The 13,608-nt window shown below is 45.0% G+C and overlaps 1 protein-coding gene across 2 annotated transcripts in view; it reads right to left on the bottom strand.

Annotated features, from left to right (window-relative positions):
- GALNT16 (polypeptide N-acetylgalactosaminyltransferase 16) overlaps positions 1-13,608 on the bottom strand; it is a 94,961-nt gene that overhangs the window by 40,031 nt on the left and 41,322 nt on the right. The gene's annotated exons all lie outside the window — the stretch shown is intronic.

The raw sequence follows: 13,608 nt of genomic DNA, 5'->3' as shown, positions 1-13,608 counted from the left end.
ATAAATAAATCTTTTTTTTTTTTTTTTTTTTTTTTTTTAAGTAAGAAACAAAATAAAAAACCAGCACCCTTGGGTGGCTCAGTGGGTTAAGCCTTCGGCTCAGGTCATGATCTCAGGGTCCTGGGATTGAGCCCGACATCAGGCTCTCTGCTCAGCAAGGAGCCTGCTTCCCCCTCTCTCTCTTCCTGCCTATCTGCCTACTTGTGACCTCTATCAAATAAAAAAATGAAATAAAATCTTTTTTAAAAAATCAAAAAACAAAACCAAAAAATGAGCGACCGATGGCAATGACACAGTTTGGTGGCAGCCATCCATTCCAAGACACCAGGATGATCCCTAGCATCCGGCCCAGCGACTTGAGCCTCCAGTCAGGTGAGGCATTCCCTGCCTTCCCCAGCAGGCAGGGCTGTGGTCAGGGTTTCAGATTGGGGGGTTCCAACCGGACCACAATTTAAGGGTCTCCTGAGTTGCCCTGGCAAGGAAGGAGGGTAGGGAGATGGTGAGTGACAGCGTGCTGGGCCTCCCACAGCCCTCCAGCCTCCTCCAAGAGCTCTCAGCCAAGGCTTAGATGTTTAGATGGCGGCCTCCTCCCTGGTCTGTCCTTTTGGGAAGCACTTCCATATCCAATAAGGTCAATCACATCTGAAATTGTATAAGCTGAAATAATGACTCTGCTCTACAAAATGGGAAGAATTATGTCTCATCTTGGAGAGTTTTATTTTCAGTCCGTCACTTCCGTTAAACTTTGAATCTTGCCTGACTGGCTTCAGTTTTTTTTCCAGCTAGATTTGCTTACTTCTTCTTGACTGCTAATTTAGGAAACAAACAGCAAAGGGGAAGGTTTAAAATAAGAAAGGAAAATATTTTCCACATCGTTTTTTATCAAAAACAGTTCAACCCAAATCCCCAAGTCCTGTAAACTTTCTTTTAAAGCATCCGTGCACCTCTAAATTGTAGATTTAAACAACTCACACTCCTTTTAAATAACTGTTGTCTAATTTCCTTTTACTGCCAGTAAAACAGGTACCTGCTGGGCTGGCCTTTCACTCAAGTTCAATGAAACTGCAAGTAAAAAGGCCCTGGTCCTATTTTGTGGACGGCTCCTGACTTTTTTCCTGCGTCTGTTCTAAACCCCAAACACCTGGCGAACAAAATGTGATTTCCAGCCACTCCCCTCCCCCCTGGGAACAAAGTCTCATCTGATGCAGCAGTGCCAAGTTGAAAGACTACCATTCATCAGGAAGGCTGGGAAACGGAGCACATGATTCACCAGCTCTGAGGGCAAGGTGTCAGATGAAAATGAAATGAAAAGGCGGGTCCCACCGGGCCTCCCCACAAGCAAGCCGCTGGGTACCGGGGAGGCAGCCAACTCCCTCTGGCCTGCCCGCCCTCCTATCCAACCAGACAAGATGCTAGGGCTGGCACGGGTACAGCTTGGGTACAGGAAACCTCGCCTGGGTATCAAGGGTCCCTCAGGGGCCTGCCCCAGACATGTCCCCATGTCCCCTTTCACATGGTCTCCAAAGCAGTTGTGTAAGGGTTACCAGCCGGGCCTCTGAAATCTGACAGCTCTGGGGTAGAAGGCTGGTGTTTACTGCTCTCTGGCCTTGGGAAGACACTTACCCATTCTGAGTGTGCTTCTCCATCTGGAAAAATGGGGATTATTGTGAGGATTAAAGGAGACGATGTAAATAACGTGCTTAGCACACTATCTGGCACATAAATTATAATTATTAATTATGTTTTTGCTCTCCTGCCTTTTTACCAGTTGTTCTCCACCTTGGCTACACGTTAGAATCTGAAGAATCGGAAGATTATAAAAATCCCAATGTCTAGGCCCTACCCAAGACCAATTCAATCAGACTCTCTACAGGTGGGAGACTAGGGTCAGGAGTTCTTAAAGCTCTCCAGGTATTCAGCCTAGCAAGGCTGAGCTGCTGCTTTATAGAGATGCACAACGGTGAGCTGGTGAAATCACAGGACCAAGCACCAGACGGGACCTTGGAGGCCATCTCCCCTGACCCCCTTCCCAAGAAGCCTCACGGCGAGTCTGGGTTTTGGCCTCCGTATTGCTTCTCCATCAGCAGAGCCAACTGGACTCAGCTGGAGCCTTTCTTGTTGCTATAGAAACCACCACCTTGCAAACACAGGCCCACATGCCCTGAAGGCTCTAGTTCAATTCCACACCGAGGAGCACAGGGTAAGGGCCTCCTGGGAAGCCCAGCTTGGGCTTCCAGTTAGATCTGCCACCACAGCCCAATTTCTCGGGGCGCGCTGATGACCGCCCAGCCTTATGACGCTAGTGGTCTCATCAAGAAAGAGGGAGAGTGCATTCCCCAGATGGTCTCTGTTCAGGAAGATTCCTGGTCTAATCAAGATCCTCAGGTCCCATTTTCCACACTTCGCTTGGCTCAGGGGTCATCCAGCGATGGAGGGATTCTGAAGGCGGGCCATGCTAGGGACGTGTGGTGGGATAGCTCAGTTTCCAGCCGCATATCGATTTACCCAGCCTGAGTAGTACGGAACCCTGCCACCCCTCACCCCCACCCCTGTCACAGCTGCTGCTGAGCATAAGGAACTAGGGGGCTCTCCTGCAGTAATAAGTCGAAGCTGACTGCTCCCTGGGGGCCTACTGTGAGCTGGGTGCTATGCTAGGTGCTTATTTCCAGCTTCAAGTAGTCCTGCCAAATAGGTGCTCCCTTGAGCCTGCTGTTACAGTAGTGGAAACTGAGGCCCAGGGAGATAAAACAACATGCCAAGGTCACACCGCTGCTGAGTGGCCGGGCTGGGCCTGGAATCAAGCCTGTCTGGCTGCCGGGCCTAAGCACAAAGCTTTCTCTGTCTTGAGACTACTCCTAGGCACAGATGGGCTCGGCACCCCCTTCCAGTTCTGAGTCCCTCGGCTCCAAAACAAGCTGGCCTCTGGTGCCCAGAACACAACCAGGCCCTGACAAGTGCAGGCTGGAGGCTGCCTCCCCGCTGCGCCCAGGGTTCTGAGCATCCGCTCATGGCTCAGAGGCGGACTTGCCCAGCGCAGTCATCTCTTGGCTTGCCATGGGCATGGAAACACTTCTCTGCTTTGGCTAGAAAGGACACGGAAAAAGTGAGAAGTATGGGAGTTTGTATTAGTCAGACCCAAACAGCACATAACCCAATTTCCTTGGGTCAGCTGGGGCCCTCCTTGGTGTTCCCAGCCAGGCACGTCCTCAGGGTCCTGACGACCTGCAGCTGTAGCCGCAGAAAAAGGGGACAAAGCCAAATCCTCTTCCGCTTCTTGTCTGCTTGAAGGTACCAACCCCCCCACCCCCAAAACAGTGCCAGGGTCTGCGGCCAAGAAAAAGGAAGTGAGCAGAAGGAACAGCTGAGACAGGCCCACCTCGGGACTCCCCAGACCCCCACAAACACCCTTCCAGCGAAAACACGGTGCAGATCACGCAGGTGTCACATGTCCGTGTCTGTAGGTAATCGGTGAATTTCTATGTTTCGTATTCAGTCTACTGAACTTGAACCTATTGGATATTAACTGGAAAAATACAAGCAAGCGCAGGCCATGTACTACACAGAACACATTCCGTGTGATGATTTCAAGAGCGTCAGCAGCCTCTTGCCTCACCCACTGACGATCCCAGCTGGGCCAGGATCAAATCCCACCGGTCAGTACTCAGCAGGGGCTGATTGTGGCCTGGTGCCTCAGTTTATATCACTTTTTAGAACAAAGAGCCAAATTAGTGTAGTGAGCTGGCACTGTACGTTATTGGCATGGTAGGTCAAGTTTAGAAGTACATTACCTGTACTTTGTATATAATTAATATAATTAGTAAAATTAAACAATTAGGTTGTACCCTCTGAGAGAGAGAGTGTTCATTACAAAGGCAGACTTTTAAAATCAAATTAAGCAAAAAGCAAAAGGAGGGGAAGGGGAACAGGAAAAAAGCAGCCTGGCTCATGTGACTTTCTTCAAGGGGCAGTGCGGGGGGCGAGTACAACTTGTGTCCCTAGATTGGCACCTCCCCCTACAGCCCAGCATTTTACTTAGGTGCAATATACAAAACGGCCATAAAATCTGGAAACAAGGCTAATACTAAGATTTTCTTTTTAATGAACAGAGCCCTTTCAATGAATTCTTCTAGGATATGCTAAAGATGCAGGGTTTAAAAAAATTTTTTTTAAAGATTTTATTGATTTATTTGTTAGAGAGAGAGAGCACAAGCAGGGGGAGCATCAGGCAGAGGGAGAAGCAGAACCCCCATTGAGCAGGGAGCCTGAGGCAGGACTCGATCCCAGGACCCTGGGATCATGACCTGAGCCAAAGACAGACGTTTAGCTGACTAAGCCACCCAGGTGTCCCAGGATGCTGTTTTATTCAAGCAGAAATCAGAGGCAAAAATCATCTGATCATGGCTGGGATCAATGGAAACAAAGTGTTATGCATCTCATTCTAATAAGCTGTAACACAATGACTATGTCATGCGTTGCAATGTAACCTAAATGAACCGCTTAATCTATATGTTTGTCCATGTTCTCCTTGATGACCATCCTGTAGTTTAAAAAGAGCCTTAACAGGAAGTGTAGCTCATTCTTGAAAAAGTCTCAGCGATACAAAGGTGTAAATCCTCCCTGACTTCATTTACAAACTTCATACAATCCTGATCAAATAACAACTGTATTGGGGGTGGTGGGGAGAGAGGGGGATTCAGCTGGAAGAATTTAAACAGCAGTGAACAATCAGGAAAAAATCTGAAAAAAATTGAAGATAGGGAAATAGACCTACCAGATATTAAGACATATGAAAGATTGCAGACTTTATATAGCAAGATACTACTGGTATAAAGCCAAACAAATCAATAAAAGAAAACAGAGAGGTTAGAAATAGAACCAAGTACATATGGAGGGTTGGCACAAGGTACAGTTGCATTTCGAATGGCAGGGGGACGGGAGAGACGTACTATTCAGTGACTGATGTTAGGAAAAGTGACCAGACAATAGAGAAACAGATAAAGCTGAATTTATTTTTTAAGCCAAAATAAATTCTAGGTGGCTCAAAATTTAAAAAGAAACTAGGGGTGCGTGGCTGGCTCAGTCAATGGAGCATGTGATTACTGATCTGGAGGTTGTGAGTTTGAGGCCCATGTTGCGGGTAGAGATTACTTAAAAATTAAAAAATCTTTAAAAAAGTAAAGTAAAATAAAATTAAAAAGAAACTAAAATATATGAAGAAAAACTTACTTTTTGTTTTTGTTTTTTGCAATCTCAGATATAAAATCCAAATGTTACCCAAAAAATGTACATAAAGATTTAAAAATGTTATAAGGCTAAAAATACTACAAAGTCAAGATACATACATCACGCTGGTATGAAAATATTAACCAAATATAGGCCAAGGAACTAACTCCTTCAATATGCAAAGAGCTTTTATAAATCAATGAAAAAAGAACCAATAATTCAAAAGAAAGGTAGACAAAAAGGATATGAACAAGTAGTTCATAGAAATGTGAAATACAAATGACCAATAAGAAATGAAAGAGGGGTACCTGGGTGTCTCAGTAGGTTGGGCATGGACTCTTGGTTTCAGCTTGGGTCATGATCTCATGGGTTGTGGGATGGAGCCCCTGTGGGGCTCCCGGCTTGTTGGGGAGTCTGCTTGAAGGATTCTCTCCCTGTGCCCCTCCCCCACTGCAAGTGCATGTGTGTGTTCACGTGCATGCTCACTCTCTCTCTCTCTCAATTTCTGTGAATGAGTCTTTTAAAAAAATATTTTATTTATTTATTTGACAGAGAGAGAGATCACAAGTAGGCAGAGAGGCAGGCAGAGAAAGGGGAAAGCAGGTTCCCCGATGAGCAGGGAGCCGATGCGGGGCTCGATCCCAGGACCCTGAGACCATGACCAGAGCTAAAGGCAGAGGCTTAACCCACTGAGCCACCCAGGTTCCCCTCTGTGAATGAGTCTTTTAAAAAAAGGAGAAATGACGGGGTGCCTGGGTGGCTCAGTGGTTTAATCATCTGCCTTTGGCTCAGGTCATGATCTCAGAGTCCTGGGATCGAGTCCGGCATGGGGCTCCCTGCTCAGCGGGGAGCCTGCTTTCCCCTCTCTGCCTACTTGTGATCTCTTTCTCTGTGTCAAATAAATAAATAAAATATTTTTTAAAAAAGGAGAAATGAAAGATATTCAACTTCACTGATTATTAAATGCAAATTAGAATAAGATAATTTCTTGCTAATTTGGCAAATCCAAGAATAATTATATATAATGCTCAGGATTTTGAAAGTTTGAAGAAATAGAAGCCCTTATATGTTAATAGTTTATAAATTGGTATGACCAAGATCATTTGACAACATCACTTTATTCTTTTTTTAAATTTTATTTATTTATTTATATGAGAGAGAGAGAGCGTGAGTTGGGGGGAGGAACAGCAGAGGAGAGAGAAAGAATCTCTCAAGCAGACCCCATGCAGAGCCCTAAGTGGGGGCACAGAACCCAAAGTGGGGGTGTGGTCAGGCTCCATCTCAAAACCCCGAGATCATCACCTGAGCCAACACCAAGAGTCAGATGCTCAACCAACTAAGCCAACCAGACACTCTTGACAACATCATTTTAAATACTACTTTTTGACTCAGTAGAAGTTCCATTTTTAGGTAAACATAAACCTGGTTTTCCTGAGACAGTCCCAGTATACACCTGTGCTCTCAAGAGCCCCTGTGAATTAGAATTTGTCTTAGTTTAGGTAATAGATTAAAAGGTCCTTAAATTATAGTTTATCCTTTGAGTAGGATTCTAAGTAAATGTTAGAATAAGTTATGGATGTACATTGTGATTCATTTTGAATAAACAGTTCATAAACATATGTGTGTGTCAATGTATAAGTGTATCTGGAAAAATACATGGGAAGCTGGTATACAGTGGTCACCTCCAGAAAGCAGCACAGGAGTGGGCTGGAAGACTGAAGAATTTATTTACCTTTTCCTTTACACAATCCTGGTTTTTATAAATAAGTATTCTTTCACAATAAAATTCTTTTTTAAAAGATTTTATTTATTTGACACAGGGTACATGCATGAGTGGTGGGGAGGGGCAGAAGGAGAGGGAGAAGCAGACACCTCCTCTCTCTGCACCCCCTCACACCCCGGGTAGGGAGCCTGACATGGGGCTCCATTCCAGGGCTCTGGGATTATGACCTGAGCAAAGGCAGACACTTAACGACTAAACCACCCACACACCCCTACAATAAAATTCTTTATAAAAATCAGATGAACCTTAATTCCTCTCTACCTAAGATAAAAGAATTGAGCTAAGTTATTGTCATCATCAACATCATCGTCTTCAGAATGAATCTCAGATATAAATAGATGAAAAGTAAGACTTTCTTCACCTGAAATATTTGGGGGCAGAAGTACCAGCCAGAAACAGGTTACTCCTGATGGAGAAGAGGGGAAGGGAAGCTACAGGGGAAAAAAAGTAATTTTTCCCTCTACCTTTCTGAGTTCTTAGCTGAGACTCCCTAAATAAAAGACACACAAAGTGTTCTAGGACACAGTTCCAACATGGCAGGGTTTTCTCCACTAACAAGCATTTCTCATACATGACAGGATATCAACCCAATTCTGACACTGTGTATCGGGAGACAGCCTCAGATCCCACAGGTAGAGGGCTCAGGCCCAAGGACAGTCCAAACGTCACATGCCAATCACAAGCCCGGGTTGTTACTTGTGCTTCTGACGAACTGACTACAAACCCACGACCCCCTCCTGGGGTTCAGTTACATTGCTAGAGCCTCTCAGAGCTTACTTACTACATCACTGGCTACTGAAGGATACGATCTACAACCAGATGAAGAGATACATAGGGCAAAATCCAAAACAAAGGAGCTTCTGTTATGGGGGAGCTTGGGTGGCATGTGAAAGAGTTCTGGTTCTCCGGCCGGGCAGCTCTCCAGACCTCCTCCTCTTGGCTTATATGGAGGCCTTATATGACATAGGTGTGATTGATTAAATCATGGGCCATTGGCAATTGATTCAGCCTTCAGCCTCTTCTCCCCTCCAGAAATTAGGGGGTGGGACTGAAAGGTCCACTCCCCTATTCACAGTTCAAGGAGTTCATTCCCGTAGCAACCAGCCCCCATCCAAGGTCACCTCATTAACATGAGTGAGGACAGGAGACCCGACATTATCATAGAGCATGCTCCCATTGCTCTTATCCCTGGACATTCCAAGCGTTTGGGAGCTGTGAGCCAGGCACCATGGACCAAGACCAAAGATACATTTCTTATAAATCACAACAGATTCACAAAAGAAAAAACAAACAGAAGTCTATTAACATGTATACATGGACGATACTGAGAAAAATGAGTAACTACCTAAGGCACTCGGAATTCAGGATTACACACCATCTTGAGAGGGAAAGGGGAGGAGGATGTAGACCTCTTAGGGGAGAATAAATGGTTTTTAGGATGATGAATGGGCTCTTAGAGGACAAGGTGGGAGGTGTGGTGGTTTGTGACAGTTTGCCTTCGTGTGGTATTGACTTCTAGTCTTCTTTCCCATGATAAGAGTCAGTCTTCCTTGGCCGCTGAAACTCTTAGGAAGGGGATTTATGACCAGTGAGTTCCTGTTGGAGGATCTGTGTTTAGGCAGGGGATGAGAGTTCAGAGAAAGCATCTTCCTGCATTTGCTGGTTTTCAAATGCCTACAGCTCAAAATAATCAACGTACCAAAGTGGCATCTTTTGGGTGGTGTTTTCTGCTACCCTTCAAAGTGGAGGCAGGAGGGAAGCAGTACACGGTGGTTCAGCCCTCGAGTGTGTGGGTGTGTGTTCTAGCAGATGAATTCAACATCCAGGTAATGCTTGGAGGCCCAGCTTAACGTCTCCTGATTTCTCCCCAAAGCTCAAGCCTAACAGCTGAAAATGGGGCTAAGAAGGCAAGCCTTGGTGCAGGGCCGTAACTTCACCTGTGCTCTAAGCACCGACCACGGAACATTCTGAAGAGGACGCTAGTCAGACATTGCCTTTACCATTTGTCCATTTTTAGCTTTTTACAAAAACCTCTTGTAAAATTCCTTGTATGGAGTGCTTAGCTCAGTAGCTTGGTTGAAAGGAGCGGGAGGGCCAAGGGGAGCTGAAAAGGGCTGTCAGTCAAGTCCCTCAGGCTAGCCCACAAGCCATTCTGCAGGCCTGAGGTACCCTCTGTGAACAGTATTTCCACAGCTGCAGAAAGGAGGTAATGATGCTTACCGCCCAGGGGTTTTGAGCGCATTAAATAAAATCATTGCACCCTGTCCACATCCACGGGAAGCCCTCTCTCAATGACTCATAAATGGAGGGGGTTTGAAACAGATGAGCAAAGGAGGAAAATAAAAGAGAGAGAGAGGCAAATCAAGAAACGGATTCTTAACTACAGAGAACGAACCAGTGGTTACCATCGGGGAGGGACTGGGGGGGTTAAGCAGGGGGTGGGGATTAAGGAGTGCCCTTGTGGCGATGAGCACCAGGTATGGAAATACTGGATCACTAGTCGCACACCTGAAACTAATATAACCCTGTATGTTAACTACCTAGAATTTATTTTATTTTTTTTTAAAGATTTTATTTATTTATTTGACAGGCAGAGATCACAAGTAGGCAGAGAGGCAGGCAGAGAGAGAGAGAGAGGTGGAAGCAGACTCCCTGCTGAGCAGAGAGCCCGATGTGGGACTCCATCCCAGGACCCTGGGACCATGACCCGAGCCGAAGGCAGAGGCTTCAACCCACTGAGCCACGCAGGCGCCCAACTACCTAGAATTTAAATAAAAACTTAAAAACAAAGATTCAACAATCAAAGAACAAAAGGAGGGCGTTTGAACAAGATGCTTTCTGAGGTCTCTCCATCTTGAACTTGAAATGATCTGGAACAACATCCACTCACCCCATCGTTCTTCAATATGTATTTATTACAGATCCTGGAACCCCTCTGAAGAGCCAAGAGGCTGCTTTGTTTAGGACCTGCTGCTGTTCTTGACACACAGTAGGTGCTCAGGGGATGTTTTTCCCATCAAGAAGGCGTGTACATGGTGCCCCTGAGATTCCCCGCTCCACGGGAGCCAGGAGAGTGGTCCCCAGCTCTAGTCAGGTGTCACCAAGAGAGAACCTGCTTCTTCCTTGAGCTTCGGGAGGGAGGTGGGAAAACACAGGGTCTCTGGGGTGGGGAAGCTGCAGGAAGTGGGTTCCCCCCGGAGCACCACCAGTGGTTGCTGCCAAGTGCACGGGCTGGGCAGATGGGCATGGTAGCTTTGAGTCCGGGAGGGACAGAAATGTGTGTTTTATTGCAGTTGAAGTGTCCTTTGTGGGGAATGACATTGTTGGGGGTTAATGGTGGGCAGTGCTTTTCTTCCTTGACTAATATCTTTGAATATTACATTAAATTGTTTTTAAGCCACCAGAATGGTTATTAAATTAGTACCCTTTTGGAAAACAGTCTGGCACTACATTTCTAGTGCTATAGCCTTTGGCACACGGCCTTTTCTATTTTATTCTATCCATTATCTTCCCCTAGTCATGGCAGGGTGCCAGTTGGGTCCCAAATCTCCCATATATCCAGAAGATTTTAATTTTAACCTTTGGAAGGAGGGAGTAACTTGAGTAAATGTGCCCTCTCATCTAGGATTCCTGTTTTAATCACTCAATTAGTCATAGACAAATATTAGGCACAAAGATGTTCACAATGGTCTTATTTATAAGAATGAACATTTGAAAACAGTCTAAATGTCAACACTGGGGCAAAGAGTAAGTAAATTACGTTCCATCAGTTGAAAAGAATATTTAGCAGCCATTTACAATAATTGTTATAGGCTGTAGGGAAACAAGTACGCTCTCATGCTTTATTAGAGGGAGTAAAAACTCGTATAAATCTTCTAGAGGTAAACTTATCGGTATGTATCAAGGGTCTGAAAATGATGTATACGTAGGATTCAATTTTAGGAATTCCTCCTCAGGAAATTATTAAAATGGTTTCCATTTATAATAGCAAAAGATTGTGGAGAAAAAAAATCCTAGATTTCCCGTAATAGGGAATTGGTTCAGTAAGTTATGGTGTGGCCTTCAATAGAATATATTGCCATCATTTAAAAAGATATAGAAATGTGGTTTTTTTTTTTAAGATTTTATTTATTTATTTGACAGAGAGAGATCACAAGTAGACGGAGAGGCAGGCAGAGAGAGAGAGGGAAGCAGGCTTCTTGCTGAGCAGAGAGCCCGATGCGGGACTCGATCCCAGGACCCTGAGATCATGACCTGAGTCGAAGGCAGCGGCTTAACCCACTGAGCCACCCAGGCGCCCTGTTGTTGTTGTTGTTGTTGTTGTTGTTGTTGTTGTTTTTAAAGATTTTATTTATTTATTTGACAGACAGAGATCACAGGCAGGCAGAGAGGCAGGCAGAGAGAGGAAGGGAAGCAGGCTCCCTGCTGAGCAGAGAGCCCGATGTGGGGCTCGATTCCAGGACCCTGAGATCATGACCTGAGCCGAAGGCAGAGGCTTTAACCTGCTGAGCCACCCAGGCGCCCCTGTTGTTTTTTTTTTAACATGGGAAGCTGTTCGCCATAGAAAGTGAAGTGAAGAAAAGCGAGCTACAAATTAATATGGGCATCTCAACTGCATTTCGTTTATCTGGACGTTCTAATCTGTCTTAATGAATAATTATTACCTGTGAAATCAAGAAAAAATAGCGTTAATAATATTAGCTCTGAAAGCTCTGGAGCGGCCCAGGAAAGTGCTGGCTCGGTAACTGGAGGAAAGGGGCAGCGTATAAATCCCAGGCGCTGGGCGACTGCAGCTCTCTGAAAATGACGGAGCTTGACCAGAAAGGCGTACTGAAAAATAGAAACTGGTTTGTTAGGAGCGGGAGATTACGGATGGTTTTCTATCCTTTTGGTTATTACTGTGTTTATGTAATGTTTATTTTCAAGTGGAAAAAAACCTCCTTTGAGAGTTTTTCCTCTGTGGCCTCTCCCCTCCTTGGAATAGTTGTCTTTGTGGAATGCAAGGCTGCTTACTAAAAATAATGCCTTACCATGGGTCTAGTTCTGTACAGCTTGTTTTCACTTCTCCTGGGTCAAGTCTATCCTGGTGACCCCTTCCCCAGGGGCTGGCACATCTCTACCCTATTTCTTATCAGCCCTGACTCCTGACCCCAAGCATCCAGAGGCTGTTGGACTAAGCAGACCTAGTCTAGCTATCTTGGACCCCAAGGATCAAACTTGCCAGCCTTGGAGCTGTCTGCCTCAGGGTCTTGCCAGGGCACAGCACCCACCCAAAACGAATCACAAATAATGGATTGGTGTGTATTTAACTCCTCCAGAAACAGGCACTTTTATTTTTATTTAAAGATTTATTTATTTGACAGATTACAAGTAGGCAGAGAGGCAGGCAGAGAGGGGGGTGGGAAGCAGGCTCCCTGCTGAGCAGAGAGCCCGATGGGGGCTCGATGTGGGCTCGATGTGGGGCTCGATCCCAGGACCCTGGGATCATGACCTGAGCCGAAGGCAGAGGCTTTAACCCACTGAGCCACCCAGGCACCCCAAAAATAGGCTCTTTTAGACACCGCTTTTGAGGGTACCCTTTCCTTGGTGGAAAACAACATGGCACGGGTACCAAAAATCTTTAAAGTGCTTACCACCTTTTTGGTCTAGCAATTCTGATTCTAGGGTGTTATAAGATAAGACATCTATGAAGATGGGGGTACAGAGATATATCACTCAGTATTTTTTTTTTAAGATTTTATTTATTTATTTATTTGACAGAGAGAGATCACAAGTAGACGGAGAGGAAGGCAGAGAGAGAGAGAGAGAGGGAAGCAGGCTTCTTGCTGAGCAGAGAGCCCAATGTGGGACTCGATCCCAGGACCCTGAGATCATGACCTGAGCCGAAGGCAGCGGCTTAACCCACTGAGCCACCCAGGCGCCCTCACTCAGTATTTTTTAATACCAGTAAAACACTGGAAATAATCTAAATGTCCAACAATAGGAGCTTGGTTAGATAAACTAGGGCACATCATAAGGTGCCCTGTAAAATACAGGATGCCCTGTTAAATGAGAATTTCAGATAAACAATGAATAATTTTTTAGCATAAGTATGTCCCAAATATTGCATGGGATTTGCTTATTCCAAAAAAGAACTCATTGTTTCTCTGAGATTCAAATTGGAACATGGTTATACTAAAAAATTATTCAACATTTATCTGAAATTCTAATTTACCTCGATGCCTTATATTTTTATTTGCTAAATCTGGCTACACTACACATCTATATGATTGAATACCATGTAGCCATTAAAACTCATTTTTTAGAACAGTGGTTTTCAAGTTGTTTCTTCTCTCCCTGTGTGTTAGCTAGACCTTCACATCTTTTAGTTCATATTTTAGCTTTCTGCATAAGATTTGGCTTGAAAATAAGGGTTCCACTCCTAAGAGAAGTTTGAAAAATAACTGTTTTAGAAAACTAACAATAGGTGACAGTGCTCATAAAATAATAAGTAGAAAAAATCTTGTTAAAAAAACAGTATGATCTGGGGTCATGATCACAGGGTCCTGGGATCGAGCCCTGCATCGGGCTCTCTGCTCGGTGGGGAGCCTGCTTCCCTCTCT

The sequence above is a fragment of the Lutra lutra genome, chromosome 7 (genome assembly GCF_902655055.1).
Source record: "Lutra lutra chromosome 7, mLutLut1.2, whole genome shotgun sequence".
Lineage (NCBI taxonomy): Eukaryota > Metazoa > Chordata > Mammalia > Carnivora > Mustelidae > Lutra > Lutra lutra.
Note: the sequence above shows the minus strand (reverse complement) of the source record. Positions and strands in the feature narration are given on the sequence as shown.